The sequence below is a fragment of the Pinus tabuliformis genome, chromosome 3_1 (assembly GCF_031772625.1).
Source record: "Pinus tabuliformis cultivar Carrire ecotype Pingquan chromosome 3_1, CPIR1, whole genome shotgun sequence".
Taxonomy (NCBI): domain Eukaryota; kingdom Viridiplantae; phylum Streptophyta; class Pinopsida; order Pinales; family Pinaceae; genus Pinus; species Pinus tabuliformis.
In genome coordinates this window covers 834,603,609-834,623,904 of record NC_142301.1, presented here as the reverse complement: position 1 = coordinate 834,623,904, position 20,296 = coordinate 834,603,609, and positions in this window count along the sequence as shown.

The following is a 20,296-nucleotide window of genomic DNA, read 5'->3' as shown; positions in this document are numbered from 1 at the left end:
TATATTTACACAGCAGCAAAGATACTAGGTTTCATGGTCACTAGCTCACTGTTTGTTTAATTAGAATAGTGGTACATTTTCATTCTCTTTTAGGAATTGATTTCATCATTGCAAGTTTTAATACCTTTTTGAAATTTTGAAGTTTGGAAATCATTTTAAAGGACACCATTGTCTTGGACACTTATATCCATACTTGACTTTTAGAATTTCCATCTCACATTAGGGAATCAACGAAGATAACCCAAAAACAAACTAAAAATCAAAAACGACAAAAAGAAAGAAATCAGTTATCTTGCATATATAGTGCACCTCACTTCAGCAGTTTACAACTCCCGGATTGAAAATTAAATATATCAATTTAGGACACTCTAAATTGACCAAACATTTTGGCGGCGTTGCCGGGGAAGTGAAACTAGGTAGCCAATTTCTTAAAAAAAAAAAAAAAACAAGAAAATTTCAAGGAAGGTAAAAATTGATAACTTCTCAAAGTATGCTCTCCTCTTGCACCTAGAGTGATCTGGAGGATCAGAAAAGAGAGTTATTGGTTCAATAATTTCTTGAGTATGCCCTCTTCTTGCACCTAGAGTGATCTGGAAGATCAGAAAGAGAATTATTAGCCCGACTTGAAGAAAAATAAAAATGACATGCATACAGCAAGAGATTCTAGGGGAAGCTTTATAGCTAGGGCCAAGAGTTCGATTTTTACAACTCCATCTACTTCAAGGTATAGACAAGATACACCTCCATCATCTCCAACTCACACTCCTAGCCTTAGGATTCCTAGAATTCAAGGGGCAGCAGCTGAATTAGGAGACTCTCCCACACTATCCACCGAATCTGAGTTAGGAAAAGACCCTTTCTTTACTTCTACAGGAAAACAAATTGTAATCGAGGAAGTAGAATCACCTGAAGAAGAAGAGGGAGAAATTCCTCCTTATTCGCCATTAGTAGAAGAACCAGAGGACTCTGAAATCTCTGAGGAAACTATCATGACAGAGGAAGTAGTAAACGGATTTGGAGGAGGAGGTAGAGGTAGAGGTAGAGGAGGAGGAAACAATGGAGGAGGTAGAGGTAACAACGGGGGAAATAGGGATGGAGATAACTCATTTGGATTTCCTATAGTTGATGAGGAATCTCGTACAACAATGAAAAACATTTCACCATCTGTCCTCCCAAACTTTTATGGGTTGCGAAGTGAGGATCCTGAAACATTTCTATTTGAGTTTGAAGTCGTGTGCCGAACTTATGATTATATGGAAGACTCTCAAAAACTCAAATTGTTTCCTTCAACATTGAAGGGAGCTGCTCTAAAATGGTTCATGGGATTAGTCACTCAATCTATTAGGACTTGGAATGATATGAAACAAACATTTTTGGATAGATACCTGGACTATTGTATGCCCACCAATCATAAGGATGAGGTATTCAAAATGGTGCAAAAAGAAGATGAAAACTTGGAGGATTTACTTGAAAGATTTCAATACAACCTGAAAAAAGCAAAAATGAATAACCTAGATGAGGAAACCTTGAAAGCCCTTCTATTAAAAGCCATTAGAGATGAATGGATAAATATTTTGAACATGATGGGAAAAGGAGATATATCTCAACTTCCACTTCATGATATAGCAGAACTATGTGTCCATCTCTCAAGGGGAAAATCTAAAACTGGAAAAGGGCCTAGAGATCCTTCTCTCATTAGAGAAAACAAATCTGCAACTGGATCAGTAAGTAGGGCTAAGATTGGCAACATGCTTGAAGAGTTCAAAACTGATATTTTAGGGAGCCTTAGTGAGCAACTAGACACCCTTAAAATACAAAACAAGCAGAAAGCATAAATCTTTTGTCCAAAATGTAGGAAGAAACATGCTCTAAGGGAATGCCCCTTGGATGCAAAAGTTGTAGAAACATGTATGATTTGTTCAGAAATCCATGAGACCAAGGATTGTCCTTCAATTCCTGGGCTCAAATCTGTCTTTCAAGAAGATCCAAATTCAATTGAGTCTCTTTGCTTTGTTTCAAGGAGACCTTGGCAGGTGCAACAAAATCAAGGGTCTAACAACCCCACGAACTTTCAACCCCCACCAAATTGGAATCCTTGGCAACAACCTTGGTCCCAACCTCAAAATCCATTTCAATCATGGGTACAAGGTATGAAAAATCCTTATGGGAGATTTGCTCAATTTTATCAATATCCTCCATCTTTTAAAAATCAATAAGCTCCACAACTTCCAAATCAAAATCCACAACTTTCATTGCCATTTCCACAACAACAACAACCTTCTCAACAAAATCCAAATTCCCAACTCTTGCTTCCATTCCAACAAAAGACAAATCAACTACCTTCCCAGCCATTGCCAAATCCAAATAATAAAAATCCTCAAAATGCTTACATGGTAGAAGGACAACAATTTCCTACCTATATGATTGTTCCTCTCAATGATGTACAACTCAGATCTGATAGAGTTTTAGAAAAGCCTTCTATAGATGCTCAAAAGCAAAGCATTTCTGAGGAAGATTCTCTTGAAGCCAATAAAGGTTCTGAAGCATCTCTTAAAAAACCAAACACTCAAAAAGAAAAAGAAAAAGAGTCAACCCCCACAACTCCTATAGTTGAGCAACCTGCATCTTCATCCACACCTCCTTGTCCTGAAAGATTACAACTTGACAAAGGAGTGGAAAAACAAATCTTGTTGCCTGACTATGATTTTCTAGATGAATTAAAGAATGTTTGTATCAAGATTCCCTTGCTACAAGCCATTAGAGAGATTCCTATTCTAGCAAAAACAATAAAGGAGTTGAGTCTCAAAAGACCAGGAAGGAAACCAAGAGATACAAGAAGAATCCACCTGGTAGGAAAAATTGCAGATATCATGATGGGAAAAATTACCATGCAGAAGTATGTAGATCCCGGTAGTCCAATTGTCAAAACACATATCAATGGGGTAGAAATTCCAAATACTTTGATTGATTTAGGGGTTGTTATCAACATTATGAGTAAATAGACTATGGAACAGCTAAAACTTCCTAATATTCTTTTTACACCTACTCTACTGCAACTTGCAGATCGATCAATTATCAAACCAGATGGTGTATTAGAAGACATTTCGGTCTCCTTAGATTCTTGGGAATATCCAGTAGATTTCATGATTTTAACTCCCAAGAGTAATCTAGGAGGGCACCCACTCATCTTAGGAAGACCTTGGCTAGCAACAACTGATGCTTTTATCAGTTGTAGATCTGGGGATATGTATATTTCTAATGGTAATACGATAAAGAAATTCAATTTGTATCCTCCAGCAAAAGCAATTACAGAAGTAGGAGATAATGAATGGGTCGATGATGAGGACACTATACAACCTGTCTTTACCATTTCTGAAATAAGTGAAGATAGTCAAATTCTGAACACATTAGAAAATTTTGAAACATCTTCAAAATATGACCACACACAATTTCAGTTAGATTCTGACATTGAGTATCTATCATCTAGACAAATGTCTCTTTACTCTATGGAAGAGTTTGGAAGTTCCACCATTGAGATGTTTCCAGGTAAAACATTGAATATCAACAAAAACTTGGAAAAATCACAACAGGAAGAGCTAACCAAAATCTTGCAAAAACATTCTAGTGCATTTGCATGGGAGTATACTGATATGAAAGGTATTGACCCTAAAACTTTCATTCATCATATCTACATTGAGGAAAACAGTAGACCAATCAGACAACCTCAGAGAAGGATGAATCCAAACCTTAGGGAGATAGTGAAAGAGGAGCTCCAAAAACTACTCAATGTAAACTTCATTTATCCAATTTCAGATAGCCGATGGGTTTCTCCTTTGGTTATAGTACCTAAAAAGAATGGTAAATGGAGAGTATGCATTGATTACAGGGAATTGAATAAAGAAACTTTGAAGGATCACTTTCCTTTGCCCTTTATCGATCAGGTATTAGATACTCTAGCAGGAAAAAAGTACTTTTCATTTTTGGATGGTTTTAGTGGCTATAATCAAATTCAGGTAGCACCTGAAGATCAAGATAAGACCACATTTACCTGTCCATGGGGAACTTTTGCTTACCGAGTGCTTCCTTTTGGATTATGTAATGCACCCGCAACATTTCAAAGAGCAGTACTAGGAATCTTTTCTGATCTAATCCATGATTGTGTAGAGGTTTATATGGATGATTTTACAGTTTATGGTAATTCATTTGAAGAGGAATTAGAGAATTTGGGAAAATTCCTTATAATATGTAAAGAAACAAACCTTTCATTGAGTCATGAAAAATGCTTTATGCTGTTTACTAAAGGTATTGTTTTGGGACATCACATTTCAGGGGATGGGATTAAAGTTGAAGTCATCTCCAAGTTGCCTATTCCAAATTGTCAAAACGATGTTAGAAGTTTTATGGGATTTACTGAGTACTATAGAAGATTTATAGAAAAATTCACCAAAATAGCATCTCCACCCTTCAAATTACTTACAAAAGACTATGAATTCAAATGGGATCCTGATTGTCAATCAGCATTTGAAACTTTGAAAACAAGAATATCTGAAGCACCCATCTTGAGAGGGCCAAATTGGAAACTTCCTTTCCATATTTCTACAGATGCTTCAGATACAGCTCTAGGAGCTGTGTTGGGTCAAAAGGATTTAGTTCCTTATGCCATTTACTATACCAGTAAAATTTGACTCCCACTGAGTTGAACTATACCATGACTGAAAAAGAGTTCTTAGTTGTTGTTCATGCAATCAATAAGTTTAGACATTATATAACAGGCTATGAAACTTTTGTCCATACTGATCATTCTGCAATTAGATATCTAATGAACAAACCTGTTACTAATGGCAGAGTTACAAGATGGCTCTTACTTTTACAGGAATTCAATATTACTATGTTGGATAGACCAGGGAAACAAAATACAGTAGCTGATTTCTTGTCTAGGATCCAAAATACTAAAGAAGATTCTCCTGTAGAGGATAAGTTTCCAGATGAATATTTATTTGCAGTAACTACTAAGACTCCTTGGTATGCAGATATTGCTAACTATTTGGTTACAGGGAAACTACCTCCACATCTATTTCCTAGTGAAAGAAGAAAGATTATTCAGGAGAGTTCAAAATATTCATGGATTTCTAACGAATTGTTTAAAACAGGGCCAGATTTTGTGATCAGAAGATGTGTTAGGGAAGATGAAATGCCTGACATCCTCAAGGCATGTCATGATGAACCATGCGGTGGACACTTTGCTGACAAAAGAACAGCCTATAAAATCCTTTCTTTAGGATATCATTGGCCTTCCCTCTTCAAAGATACAAAAGAATATGTCAAAAGGTGTGACAGTTGCCAAAGAGTAGGGAAACCGACTCTTTCAAATGAAATGCCATTACAACCACAGGTACTCATCGAACCCTTTGAAAAATGGGCTTTAGATTTCATTGGACCCATTAATCCACCATCTAAACAAAAGAAGTATATATTGGTATGTACTGATTATGTCAGTAAATGGGTAGAAGCCAAAGAATTACTTTCTGCTACTGAAAATTCAGTTGTTAGTTTTCTTTATGAGGATATTTTTACTCACTTTGGTGTCCCAAGAGAAATTGTGACAGATCAGGGAAGTCAATTTACATCCAACATGATGGAGAAGTTGATGGAAGAATACAAAATCAAGCATAAAAAATCTACTCCTTACCATCCGCAAGCAAATGCCCAAGTGGAGTCTACAAACAAAGCTATTGAAAGCATCATCACCAAAACTGTTCATCTACACAGAAGAGATTGGGCAGAAAGGCTTCATGAAGCCTTATGGGCCTACAGAACTACATGGAGGAATACAATAGGACATTCTCCCTATGAACTTGTTTATGGGAAAGAAGTACTGCTCCCCATTGAGTTTCAAGTCAAAACTTTCAAGATGGCAGTTCAGTTGGAGATGCATCTATCAGAAGCCCAAAAGCATAGAATGGAGTAGTTGAATGAACTGGATGAGATCAGACAAGAAGCAATCCTAAGAACTGATCTAGTTCAACATCAAAGAGCTAAGTGGCATGACAAATACATCAAAGAGAAAAAGTTTCAAGAGGGAGATTGGGCATTACTATTTGATTCCAAGTTTAAAGATTTCAAAGGAAAATTTCAGACTCATTGTCTTGGGCCATATGAGATTGACAAAGTCTTTAGCAATAGAGCGGTAAGAATCAAGACCATTGATGAGTTTCAAACTCCTCTTATTGTGAATGGCCACAGATTAAAGATTTATCATAAGCCACTCTCAAAAGAGGAATTTTTCAAAATGTTTCAAGAGAATTCTGCAATAAGGCTGGTGAAGAAGAATCCTTCTTCTCCACCAGCCTAGCCTTTGTTCATTTCTGTTAAAAAAATAAAAAAAAAATAAAAAAAAAAATTGTATAAACCTGAAAACCAATCACTGATTGGCAGTCTTATACAGAAAATATAGAGTGAAAATCAGGAACACCTGACACCCTATATTTTCAAAAAAAAAAATCTCTCTTTCTTTCCCATTTTCACTTCACTTCATTTTCATTCCACTCCATTTCATTTTCATTCCACTCCACTCCATTTCATCCATTTCATCAATAAAAGTCTCTTTCATGACCAATTTCATTCATTTAGTTATTATCTAACTATCTTTATTCAACCAAGTGGTTGCTGTGTCAGTTTCCGCAGCTGGAATCAGTTTCCGCAGCCAGAAGCAGTTTCCGCAGCCACCACTCTGTTTTTCAAAATTGACAGTCAAGATGTTAGTTCAATAATCATGAAAATGCAGGTATGACTGAGGATATGTTATGAAGACATGGAGCATCTAAAGGCATCAATAAGGAGCAGTTGATTAAGGGCTAATGGACAACAAATGGCAAAGATTCCAAGGTATGAGTAAAAATTTCTTTCAAATAGCAATCAAAGGCACAATTTTGCATAGTTATTAAACCTTAAAGCTCCACTATATGCTATGATTACCACGATAGCTCCATTACCATTCCACGACATTCCTCCATGAACCATGCATTTATTCCCTAAACGGTCTCCTGATTAATTTTCGGGTTTAACTTGTAGTCGACTACACTTTCACACTCCACTTGTAATCATGAGATGTGACTCATTTAATTACGGCTCCTCTCCACCACATAATTTCCATAGCCATTTCATAAACGTGTTAACATCTCTTACGCAGTCGTTCAGTTTAAAAATTCTGGGTTCACTTCACTCCCCTGCCATTTTATTAAAGCCACGGCTACATTACCACCTCATTCACATACGTCTTCACTCCATTTCGTGAACTCACCTTGGCTGCCTGTCCTCTGTTTCAGATTACAATCCCTGAACACTCCTGCTACCTATTCTCCAGCTTCCATTTTCAGCCACTGTTTCTTCTCCATAAACCCCGTAACCTAGCCGTCTTAGCAGTCGAATTTCAAAGGATGGGTTGGTTATTGAGGGCAGAACCGGAAGGACCCAAGTTCTTAGAAGGATACCCTCAAGTAAAAGACTTGCTGAAGAAGGCAAAATGGCTACATTTCATTCAAAAAATTAAAGGCCACAATAAGGAGATAACAAAAGCTTTTGCAAGGTCTTTTAACGGCCAGGTGGTGGAAATTGGGGACCTTAAATTCACAGTCACCGAAGCATCCATAGCAGCTACTACAGACCTGCCCCAGGAAGGTGAACGCTGGTTTAAAAACAAGAGTTTGGACGAGCAAGCTTGGAGAGTCATATTACGTAACCCAGGTATGTATGTAACTGTATTCACAAAAGGAATTCCTATTCATGCATTAAAAGAAGAATGGGCCAGCTTACTGTTAATCATTCAAAAGTTCATTACTTGTGATTTGGAGCAATGTACATGTATCATACTCGGCTATTGATGAACTTTTTAGAGAACCAAACCCTTAATCTACCCTACTTCTTATTTCTAAGCTTGAAAAAGATGTGCACAACAGTCCAAAAGAACATAGAAGACATAGAACCTCATTTATATCATCATGGGCTTGTGAGGATTCTAATTGAAGACCAATTGAAGAAAAACAGGGATACCTGAGAATGATTTTTAGTAAGAAACTACTTTCAAGAGCCATCTGAGGCACCTGAAAGCAGTACACCAAAAACACCAAGAAGGAGTAGGAGAAAAGAGAAAAGTGCAATAATTCAAGACTCTCCTATTAGCAAAACTAAAGAAGTTGATCAAAAAGAGAAAGAGGAAAGAACCAAGGATATAAAACAGAGAAAATTGAAAGGAAAAAGAAGCATAGAGGATGTCTACCAATCACCAGAACCATCTGTAGAGGAAGACTATCAAGTGTTGTTTGAGAGACTAGTGCATCTTCGAAAACAAGCGGCTACAGCCAAGACAAAAGAAAAAGGAAAACAGAGTATGGAAGAAGAGAGTACTAGCCCACAACATTTAAGAAGAAGCAGCAGGCTTAGAGGAAAGTGGAGGAAAACACAAGTAAAAGGACCCCACTTTATTGACTTGGGTGGGGAAACACCCGAGAAGCCTCCAGCTGGCCGTAGCCCACCTCATCCTCAGCCAAATATTGAAACCAGTCCTCCAGATGTTGATATAAGTCCTTCTCGACCAGAGTTAGAAATCAGTCCTCCTCCTCAACAAGACTTTGAGGTCAGCCCAAGGAAAACACCCAAAATAGATCCAAATCAGCAAGAGGTGTATGATTATCTAGAATCCTTAGAGAAGACAGCTGCAAGACCGAGCACGTCATCCACTCTGCCTCACACAACACAAGAAGCACAAGTCCAATCATTGAAACAAGAAGTGTTTGAATTGGAGGTCTTAAACGGGCACATTAAACAAGAAAATGAAGTATTAAAGGAGCAAAGCAAAGTGGAAAAGATCATTCATGACAACACTATGTTACATCTTGGACTGTGGCAGAAAAAGAACAAGAAACTAAAGAAAAAGTGCAGGAAGTTGAGTAGGGAATTAATCAATCTCAAATTCAGATGTTTGATGAGGAAGCCCAGGATGATAGTAGCACCAAGGAAGAAGAGAAGAGGACTGGATGTACTGGAAGACGCTTCAGAACACATGGATTAAAGGGGGAATGATCATACAACACCTTCATAGTGGGGGTATGTTGAGTCCCAAACTTGCATCTTCTCTATACACCTTTCTAGCCTTTTTCCATTTACCTGGACCTCCTAAGCTATCAAATCATTGCATATTAGTTTAAAAAGAGCATATAAAATGGTTTCCTAACTATGTCTTGTGTCTGCTGTTTGATCTAGATTTTTGCTCATTCAACTGCGGAATCTTGTCACTTTTCGCAGCCAGTTCAACTTTCTGCAGCCTTTTTGTTGAAGTCTATGTTACAGGTGTCCTCAAGTGAATCCAGCCACATGGGCAAGTTTCAAATGATGTGGACATGGACCGTTCCCTATTGGTTCAGCTGAATCCCTCACAGAAGGCCGTGGTCAAAGATAGTCAAGCGGTGGTCAACCTAAGAGTCCTACGGTGGCAGAACTCTGTTTTTCACCACATGAGGACTTGCGTGGCCGTTCCGAAATCTCAGGAGACGTGTTAACACCTGTGGACTACTCCATGAATCGAATCTAACAGCCACCCTCCTTGGATTTAATCTTCACAGCTACCATAATGCTAGATTTTTGGACGTGGTTATTCACGTGTCTTTTTATCAGCGCAGATTTTAGGAAAGTGGTTATGTCATCCTCTGTTATAAATAAAGCGTTCTCATATGCATATTAGCTAGCTTTTTGAATGTAATTTTGACTGTTTACGAACCCACTGTGCCGCAACTTTATTTTTGTGTTATGACTGCATTTTAATACATGAGAAGACACTGTTTATAAGCTTAATTCGTGGTTGATTGCTGATTGGCCGAGGTTGTGCAGAGGGCCCATGTACACACCAAGGTTTTGATAACTGCTGTATAGTTTCATGCTTTATTTCTTTACGTTCCTGATGCCATAATTGTTTACTTGTATATATTGCACTACTTATGGTATTCATGTTGATTGTTGTCCATAGTTTTTATGCTTTCTAATGTTGTTAACTGATCAGTGTCTTTGTTTCAAATTCTAATAGGCAGCCCGAGCATTTACACATAGCTTTATAATGACTAATGACATGGGATTATTCTTGTCCTTCTGCTGATTTATTTTCCTAGTTCTAATTCCAGCACTAGTTTATTTCTTTCAGTTTTGTTCATTTACTTTTCTGCAAGATAGATATTAGATTACTCATGTCATTTTCAGTTACCTCCTAAAGCTAGAGCGAGTCAAATGGTGAGGGATTGAAGTATGAATGCGTAGTTTGATATTAATTTATTTTTCTGCAAGTTAGTTGTTGAATTGCTCATGTCATTTTCAGTTACCTCCTAAAGCCAGAGCGAGACAAATGGTGAGGGATTGGAGTATGAGTGTGTAGTTTAATATTAGTTTCATTTTCTGCAAATTAGATATCAGATTGCTCAATTTATTTATGATCACCTACTAAAACCAGAGCGATACAAATGGTGAGGGGTCAGAATATGAGTTAATGTAGTTTGATCTTAGCTTTGCTTTGCTTGCAACTTTTGGATTTCTTTGAGTTCAGTTTCTTTTATATTTACACAGCAGCAAGGATACTGGGTTTCATGGTCACTAGCTCACTGTTTGTTTAATTAGAATAGTGGTACATTTTCATTTTCTTTTAGGAATTGATTTCATCATTGCAAGTTTTAAAACCTTTTTGAAATTTTGAAGTTTGGAAATCATTTTAAAGGACACCATTGTCTTGGACACTTATATCCATACTTGACTTTTAGAATTGCCATCTCACCTTAGGGAATCAACGAAGATAACCCAAAAACAAACTAAAAATCAAAAACGACAAAAAGAAAGAAATCGGTTATCTTGCATATATAGTGCACCTCACTTCAGCAGTTTACGACTCCCAGATTGACAATTAAATATATCAATTTAGGACACTCTAAATTTACCAAACACAATCTCCTAGGTAATATTGGCAAGCCACATCTATAAATTAGATAAGAACATAAAATAAAGTTCCTGGATCATAAACATAAAACAAAATACCTATGAATGCATTATTCATTATAAGACGTTATCAAGGTTGGATTTTGCACGTTCAAGCCTATTCAAGAGTGTTTCCAACATTGTAAATGCCTCTTAATGCTGTCCAATCGGGCATCTAGATTGACTAGACAACAGTGTTGGTGATTATGAATCAGCTAGATGTCGTTGAGTTAGGTTATGATTCCATTGTGATCCTCATGTTTCTCTTTGATTATGCGACCCAATAGAGTTTTCATTTTCCAGTGTAGGGTAATGGAATGAAGATATTAGTTCCTACAAACCCTAGTATGGTCAAGTTCTAGGACCTAATCAGAGACTTCATCTTGGATTTATGAATTAAAATGGGCCTATTGGTTAGTTGTTTCCCAAGCTTCAAGTTGGTGGATTTCTTCTTGAACTTGAGGGGGCGTGACAAAAATATATATTTTAGTAGTTGAGTATGCCTATAGTTGGGCTCTAGGTCTTCCTAAGGAGCCATGACCCCCAAACTCGCACCTTGGGTGCATTTTTTCCTTAACCTAATGCTTAAAGTGGACCAAAGATTGACACTGGGGAATTCCGAAGAAGGGCGTGAAACAATGGATGGACTAGAGGGAAGTTAAAACATAGTAAGATGAAGAGAAATTAGCAGAGACTGTGAAAACTAGAGGGGCCGATGCAATAGAAATGGAACTAAGGAAGGAAATGAGCAGGAGATTTAGGTGTAGTAAAGAGCCTCAAGGATGAGAACAATAAGAGTAGCAATAATTTTTTTAACCTCAACACTGACACCCAAAAAACTAGACCCGAGAATAAGAAACACATAATTGAACGAATAATATCATCTAGAGGTGGCGGCCAAAATATGGTTTACTAGCTTGATAATGCCATTCTTATTCCAAGTGATGTCTGTTAAGTTCTAGTGTCAACCTCCTCGCTAGAGTTTTTCTCAATCCCTTTGCATGTACCCCAGTGGTCATGAAAGGGAAACGAAGAGTCCAACCAATAGTGTGATGAGTGTTATGGAGGTTAAAGCTAGTAGGGCTTAGGCCTTTCTGCATTGGAACACTAAACAACCAAATGATGAGGGGGTGAAAATCCCACCTGTGGCTTGGTGAAAATTCAGAGATGGAAGAAAATGGTGGAATAGTTCAAAACTGGGTAAGAAGACTAGGAGTTTACAGGGGTTTTCATATGAATTCATTGGATTATCATGACTCGTAGCATGTGTGATTCCATGGATGGAGTTGGCCATGCCATAGCCCTCTTTATTGCCTTGAGAGGTGGTAGGGTGGCAGTTCTTCTCCCCTCCCCCTCCATGTGCTCTATTTACAACACCCCCATCAAGATTAAAATTAAATTTTTTTATTTGTGGAATAACATTTGTGTTGCTTTCAAAACAAGAAATTACATAAGAACGTTGAAGGTTTTAGATTGGTTAGTCATTGGGGAAGCCCTACCATATCCAAAAATGCACTCTTTGTATAGAGGTTGAAGACGGAAAAATTTCTAGAAGTTCAAAATATGTCATACATACGATGATATATAGGCATTCTAGGCCATGAAAATAAACAAAATTAATAGATGGCTGAGAAACCAAAGACATAAGAAAAATAAAGAAACTAGAAATTCTGGTTTGAATCTATAGCTGTGACTTGGATCAACTCCTTGTTGTTTCCCAGTGAGCAACTAGTAGTGGAGGGAATGTCGAGTTCCTTCTATATTCGATCCATTCACTACTATAGGTATGCTATATGTCAATGTAGATGCCCCATGGAGAGGAGGATATCCTCTCTATTCTCATGTTGATTTAGTATAACCCTGCCAAGAAAAAATTTAATGTATCAGTATAGGTCCACTATTTTCATGTATTAATTGAAGCACCCACGTGTGTTCCTTGCGTCCAACACCCAAGAAACCAACTCAACAAGTACCTCAATGTTTGAGAGAAGATTACTCTTGGTGTTTCCATCTATCTCAGCACAAGTTAGTTCTTCTTGGATAAGGCCCAAAGTAAATTCCTAAAAATAAGTAGTTGCTTCCTCTATTATGTGGTGGGTTTGTGTATTATTGTGAATGGATCATCCTTTATAATTTGTAGCATTCCATCTACCCCAAGCTCACTGGCATGGCATGGTGGTTGTACAAGGGAGGAAACAAGACCAAGGAGTAGGTGAATAGGTGTTAGAAATGAAGCCATAAATGAAAAGTAAAAGGCCAAGGAAAGTAGAGCTAGGCCAAGTCAGCATCCCAAAGTAATAAATGAAGTCAATTACAACATAGTGGATGGGGAAGGGCCAACAGAAATGAGTGCTAGAATAAGGGAGCATCATGAGGGTTAATGAGTCGTGAGAGGGTGAGGAAACCCAGAGATGTGGTAGGCTGAAGATTAATAGATGAGGAAAAGATACCAAGTGACCAGGAAGAGAGCCATACCCAACAAAAATCCCAAGAGAAGAGAGCATGAAACAAAACCTACAATAGAGTAGGGAAGACTTGCTTGAGTGAAAAGACTCTCGTCCAATGCATAGATACTTCATGAATATGGTTAGATGGTTTCAAGGTTTGATATAAACATTCATGCAGAGAGTGTTTTCCTCGTATGCAATAGAGTGCTAATTTTGATTAAGGGGGGAAATGAATTTGTAGAGAGAAGCTCATTGACAAGTCGATTTCCCATTCTCTAATATCAACTAGTTGGCTGAAGGGTTCGTAATTCCTCAAGTAAGGCATGCAAGGATGAACTAGAGTGAATTGATTTGCAGCAAACACATTGTCACCTTTGAGAGGAAATGGATTTATCCAAACCATCGAAGTGCCATTTGTAATCATGTTGATGTACTCAACAACTTGCAATTCAAATTGGTCAACGAAGTGACAATTTTTAATAACTATAACAAATGCTTTTAATGTTATTTTCTATGAGTATTGCACTTGTGTAGTTGCATGAGAGAGGCTTGGGTGTTTATGCCAAGATAAAATAGGCTAGGCAAGGCCAATTTGATGAGGGTGTGGGTGATGGGAGTGGGAGTTAGTATACATGGAAACAAGATTGTGATGTTCCTTATGCGAATCTGAGAAGTTAATGAGTACTATAGGGTAGGGTACCACGTCCCCTAGTCTAATGGCCAGGCGGAATGATTACAACTTGCTCCCCACCTTCTCGTCTGCTTAACACCCCATTGGGTTAAAATTAAATTGGTGTTATTATTTTAACCATGGTAATTTAATAATATTTAATTATTAAATATTATCTATTTTAAATTTAAAAAAATGTCCATGATTTATTTTAAATAGTTAAATTATGTGTGTGTGTGTGTGTGTATGTATGTCGGTGAAGTTTAACAAATAGACGAAATGAATTTTTTGGTTGGAATCTAGAAATACAATTTTGAACAAAATTGTGATTTCTTGTTGTTTAAAATACATTTTTGAATGCATAAATGAATTCAACAACTTAAAAACACGAAGGCACTCAAACTTTGCAAATTAAACAATTTAAACTTATTGTTTTTAAGAATCAATATTGAATTTTGAACAAAATTGACCATAAAAAGTGCCTAGTAAAGGGTCATTTCTATTAGTTAGAATATATATATATATGTTCCCAAGGTTTAGCTCAATTGGTCGAATCCTTGTCATTAAAACACCTTTTCTATTGAGAGGTCACAGATTCAATTCTATGAACACCCTCAGAGGTGAGCTCGAAGGAAGTGATCCCTTCATGTGGATCTGCTTGGTAAAAATATTTCATCGATATAGTGACCACTAATCTCGGGGTCTCTAAACAGTATATATATATATATATATATATATATATATATATATATATATATATATATAACTGATTGATTAATTAATAATGAAGATAATTATTTTAGATATCATTTTGGGATTCAACTGCGTTAAGTAAGTCATTCACGTATGACCATTTCCATGAGAGGCAGTTGTAACTAACTATTTTCTCATGATTTTTGAATAGTTCACTTAGCACTCATTGCATCGGGTGATGGTCACAAGGGTATAGAAGTGGGATTGAAACTAGTGAAATGAATCACATAGCGTCAATCATCACTTCCGAGGCTTGCACCCGCTAATCAAGACTTCCCGGGAGGTCTCCCATCCAAGATCGCCTTTGGCTCGAGTGCGCTTAACTGTGGAGTTTTCCCCACAATCAAGCCCACTTAGCTTGCTACCCCATTTGCAAAACCTTAGCAAGTATTGTGCCTCACAAACCATTCAAGTAGAGATCCCTTCACTCTTTTTGAATTTAAGTATGGGGGTTTACGCGGTGCATTATATTAGATATCATTCTGGGATTCAACTATGTTAAGTAAGTCATTCAGGTATGACCATTTCCATGAGAGGTAGTCGTAATTGACTAATTTCTCATGATTTTTGAATAGTTCACTTAACACTCACTGCATCGGGTGATGTTCACAGGGGTGAAGAAGTGGGATTGAAACTAGTGAAATGAATCACATAGCGTTAATCATCACTTCCGAGACTTGTACCCGGTAACTAGGACATCCTGAGAGGTCACCCATCCCAGATCGCCTCTGGCTCAAGCATGCTTAACTGTGGAGTTTTCCCCACAATCAAGCCCACTTAGCTTGCTACCCCATTTGCAAAACCTTAGCAAGTATTGTGCCTCATGAACCATTCAAGTAAAGATCCCTTCACTCTTTTGGAATTTAAGTATGGGGGTTTACGTAGTGCATTATATTAGATATCATTTTGGGATTCAATTGTGTTAAGTAAGTCATTCACGTATGACCATTTCCATGAGAGGTAGTCGTAACTGACTAATTTCTCATGATTTTTGAATAGTTCACTTAGCACTCATTGCATTGGGTGATGCTCACAGGGGCGAAGAAGTGGGATTGAAACTAGTGAAATGAATCACATAGTGTCAATCATCACTTCTGAGGCTTGCACCCAGTAACCAAGACTTCCCAGGAGGTCACCCATCCCAGATCGCCTCTAGCTCAAGAGCACTTAACTATGGAGTTTTCCCCACAATCAAGCCCACTTAGCTTGCTACCCCATTTGCAAAACCTTAGCAAGTATTGTGCCTCATGAAACATTTAAGTAGAGATCCCTTCACTCTTTTTGAATTTAAGTATGGGGGTTTACGCAGTGCATTATATTAGATATCATTTTAGGATTCAACTGCATTAAGTAAGTCATTCACGTATGGCCATTTCCATGAGAGGTAGTCGTAACTGACCAATTTCTCATGATTTTTGAATAGTTCACTTAGCATTCGTAATTTTTATTGGAAAATGTAATTTAACTCAACAAAATTGAAAGAAAAAAAAACATACTACAATATTTCTATTAAAAGAACTATATATATATAGATAGATATATATTATTATAGGTTGAGCCTAAGCCAAGGCCAACCCATTTATTGGATGGAAGAATACCAATCTACCCACAATGGGATGCCTCTTGGGAAGTTTAATTCTCCCAAAGTGGCTTCCATCCTCAGCCCCTCCCCAAGAGGTTTGAACCTGTCACCTATGGGAGAATAAACCTCACGCTCATGAGAAATATTTATTTTAACTTTATTAAATAAAAACATATCATTTTAAAATAAATAAATTTGATAATGAAAAAAATATCACGTTAATTTTTTTGTTTAATAAAAAATAAATAAACAATAGTTTTAATTTTTTTTTGTATGTCAATATTTTCATTTATAAGGATAAATTACGTCCACGATTAACAAATGATACCAACCTTACTTCTACCCGATTTATTGGCTAGTAGAAAATTTCCAAAAATATTAGCTCCAAGCCATAGCCATTTAACTATCTAAAAAATCAGAGGGACACAGTACCATAAAAATAATAGTATTTGGATACATACAATTACCATTAGGATGAAGAACCTGTAAGGGGGAGGTTTATAGAAATCACAATGCACATGTTTTTCCATATTACTCAAGCGACCATCCATACAATGCAAGATTTCTTGTAGGCGCCACTGGTTGTGTTAGAGACAAGCCAATCTATCTTACATGTGTCATTGGTTCTATTGTAAGTCATTCATGAAGGCAATGAGTTCATTTATGTCATTATGTCTTGCCTTTGAGAGTTTCTCCATGGACACCTAATGTTGCCTATGCATAGTAGGCATTTCTTTGAACTCTTCAGAATTTGAGCCATTATGTCCAACGTGGCATGAAAACCCCTTTGAGAAGTGGTGTTCTTCACATTGATTAGGAGAAATAGGTTCCTGGGTAGAGAAAGGTCCCATTGGAATTGCCTCCTTTGGAGGAGGGAAACTAGATTCACCCCTATCTCCAACACCCTAATGGATGTGACCACATTGGCATGGCATTATGTGATTGGATAGAACCCCAAGGCAACTAAAACTGTAAAGAGAACCTGAGACTTTCAACTATGTTGAAAGACATGTAGCAAGAATAGAGAAGGAATTGTAAGCGTTGGGAATTTCCAAATTATGAATGCACCCATCCCACTATAGAAGCTCGGGAAAACTAGTTGGTTGAAAGTATTATACACCAGGAAGCACAAACCTAGAAACAACAGAATGAGGGTCAAAATCATATAACTTATAGCCTTTACCCCTAACTACTAGCAACATACAGAAACTAAACATAAAATACAAAATACTTAATAGGCCTTGTGGTCACACTCCCACAAAGACACTTAAAATCCAAGAAATTAATCACCTTTGCAAACTTCCAAACCACCACAACAATCTCTAGCAAACTCCTCCCCCCCGTCCACCCCCCTTTCTCATATTTTCCAAGTGACACTTATGGAGAGTTCCCAAGAAAGACAGGCTAAAGACCCAAAAATGTAGCCACAAGTTTTCCCTCGCCACAGAGGACAAATTTTTTTAGCAAACCAAAGAAACTAGACCAAAGATAAAAACCACCAGAGGGAATCCAATTCAAACAAAAGCTACAGAACACCCAAATAAAATAAGAGAACCAAATAGAATGAGGAATCCATCTTACCTCCAAGGCCAATTGACTATGAGTAGAGGAGAACCATTATAAACTTGTCATCAGTCTTAGTAGCGTGGCTTCTTTGCTCTTCAACACCCCATAATGCACAAATCTTCTAGGTCCTTGATCCCATATTATACTCACATGCCCCTTTTCCCCTCGAGAATGCATGCAACACATGCAGAAGAATAGGAAAATACCATTTATGTCGAACCTTAATGGTCATACAAGACCTCCATAAGGTCAACCCTTCCACTCCTCGGAACACCTAACCACCATCAACAACCAACAACCATAGAGGAGGAACTCCAACCACCAACCTGATTGCGGCATGCTTGATATAACTTTGTCACACTCGCTCTACATGGGGGAGCATGCCACATCGCACCGCTCATTAAAGGCATCAAGATCCGGTGGGGTCCTACTAACCATTTGATTTTCCATCCCCACTAAAGTATAGTTTTAATTTTCAAAAATATTATAAAATTTTAATAAATTCCATTATAATTCATAAACCAAACACATATTAACATTTCCCTTCATATTAAATATAAGTACATTAATACAATTGAATTAAACAATTACAAACCAATAACCATTACCTTGGATAATAGTGAAAAGATCTCACATATCATACCCATGTTGTCCCAATAGAATAAAAAATATATCAAATAAGTTACCAACTTCATTAAAAAAAAAAAAATTACTTTTATTGAGTGCCTGAATTAGATATTTATAAAAAAATAGAGTTTCTATTGGAATTTTCGTTGAAATTTGGCTAAAAAAATTGTGGTGAAATCTTGATTTGTGTTGTTTAGATTAGTTTTTTGATTGCATATATGGATTGAACACCCTCAAAAACCTGGAGCACTTTGATTGTCAAGAGTTCACCCATCAAACTTGTGATTTCACTGAATCCATGAGAGATTCTAAACCAATTAGATGAAAAAAAAAAAACAAAAAAACAAAAAACAATTTTTTTTTTTTTTTAAATCTGGCTTATAGACAATCTCAATATTTTTTTATAAATATAAATTTATTTTAAATTATTAAAATAAATATGTATTATTTATTTAATCAAAATTAAAATAAAAAAAATAATATAATTTAATACTAAAATAATAATTATTTATAAGTACACATTTAATTTAAATTGTTATTAAAAAACCACATTATTAACTAAATTGTAAAAACGCAAACTCTTCAGTGTGATTAAATACTTTTAAATTTAATATTATTAAAAAACTTGCTTAAAGAAACTAAGTTTAATGTCCAAATTTCAAATAAATAAATAAAATATAAAGAAATATAATTTTGTTGTTTTTATAGGTATAGTCTAATTTATAGACAAAATGGACTTTTTCACAATCATTTTTCTGGTTAATTTTAGTCAAGCATTTAAATTGTCTAATCTGCACAATTCCAGTTCTCCAAAGGTTTTTAAAAGTGTTGAATCCATTTATGCATTCAAAAATATATTTTAAATGACAACAAAAATTTGAAATTATATTATCAAATTTTGATAAATTCTGGTGAAAAAAATTATTAATTTTATAAATTAAATTACGCGGTTTTTATATACACATTTCTTTGGTTTAAAATGTTATAAAATTGTTTATGCAAACAATTAAATGCTAACTTTCCGTACATCTAAAAATATATATATTATAAGAAAAATAGCGTCATTAAAAAACGATATTCTCTTCATTTCTTTATCCGGGAAAAATAGCAAACACATTGAGACGTTTAAAAAACGATGGAACACGAATATAAGCATTTATTCCGCAATCGAATTATGTCACATACTAATCTTTAGTGTGGGCACAATGTATAGAGGACAAGAAGATGCCCTACGCAGATTTGCTATATAAAAGTTTGTGCTAATGTATGCAGCAACGAAAAAATAGTCTCTGCCCTTTGGGAAAAAAATAGAACATTGAAAACGAATTTACTTTATTTGCAATTGGATAAACTTTCCCTAACTTGAAAAGAATGAATATATATACCATCAACTTCTTTATCTGAAAAAATTAGCAAACACGTTGGTACGTTTCAGAAAACTTTGGAAACTAACCATTCGTATTAAACTTTATCAAATTATATGCCCTGGAAACTAACCATTCGTATTAAACTTTATCACATTATATGCCCCAAACTCAACTTTAGTGTGGGCACTATGGAGAGGACAGGAAGATGCCATATTCAGGTTTGCAGAATAAAAATTTGCTGCCAGCATTTGTATGCAGCGAGACGAAGGTGGTTTTT